Raw genomic sequence first — 912 nt, 5'->3', positions numbered from 1 at the left:
AAATAAGTAGCACAAACAACAGGATCTTGTAGATTTAAATCTGATTTTTGAGCATAAGTTAGTTTGGTGTCGTCAGGTAATGTTTTGGAGTAACGTAGCTTGTATAGAATCTTCAATAAATCAATCCAAGTTGATTCACTAGGGCTAAATGTTAGGAATAGTGCCCTTCTTGACGCACCATAGCAAAAACATTTTTCCTCATTGCAGCTAGATATGATGGTGAATTTTGTACGTTGTGTAGCATTTGGTATCCTTGATCATTATCTATCATTTTATTTAATACTTCTGGATTTGCTACGTCATTAGCAGTTGTGTTTTCTTTTTTCTTTTTTTGTAAAACAATTTGCACATTACTAGTGATGAATTTTTGAACTAATACTTTGCATTAAAAAAATAAGTTAGAAGAGTCTGATGCAAATCTTCAATCTACGTTCAGCAGTTCAGATCGTACTACTTTTGAATAATTCTTTAGAGGCGATTTATTAGTGCGTGGATGTCCTCCAAACAAATCAGGAAACGATTTTTCTTCCGCGTGATCATCAATGAGAATAGACAACGGTTTCATGCCTTCACCTGGAGCAAAAGAAACAAAATCAGAAGTTTTCAATTATCGTATCCATTGTTCCTGGATTGATTGGTTCGATATTGGTATCTTCATCATCAGTTCCTTCGCTTTCGAGGTCCGAACCATTTTCCATACTCTTGCTAGATTCTGTGACATGAGCCAACCAATCTCTGTCTATTTCAGCATCTTTATACAGTGGTCTTTTAATCAAATCTTGCAATGCTGCTACTACTAATGACGGTCTAACATTTTTATAAAGATAATGTTGTTTAAAACATGATTTTCTTTTCAATTTAACTTTCATCATCTTAACTGCAGCTAAATTTTCGGCACGTCGGGGCAAAATA

This window comes from Acyrthosiphon pisum, unplaced genomic scaffold (assembly GCF_005508785.2).
Source record: "Acyrthosiphon pisum isolate AL4f unplaced genomic scaffold, pea_aphid_22Mar2018_4r6ur Scaffold_21088;HRSCAF=23004, whole genome shotgun sequence".
NCBI classification, from domain to species: Eukaryota; Metazoa; Arthropoda; class Insecta; order Hemiptera; family Aphididae; genus Acyrthosiphon; species Acyrthosiphon pisum.
The sequence above is the reverse complement of the archived record's forward strand: the minus strand, read 5'-3'. Positions refer to the sequence as shown.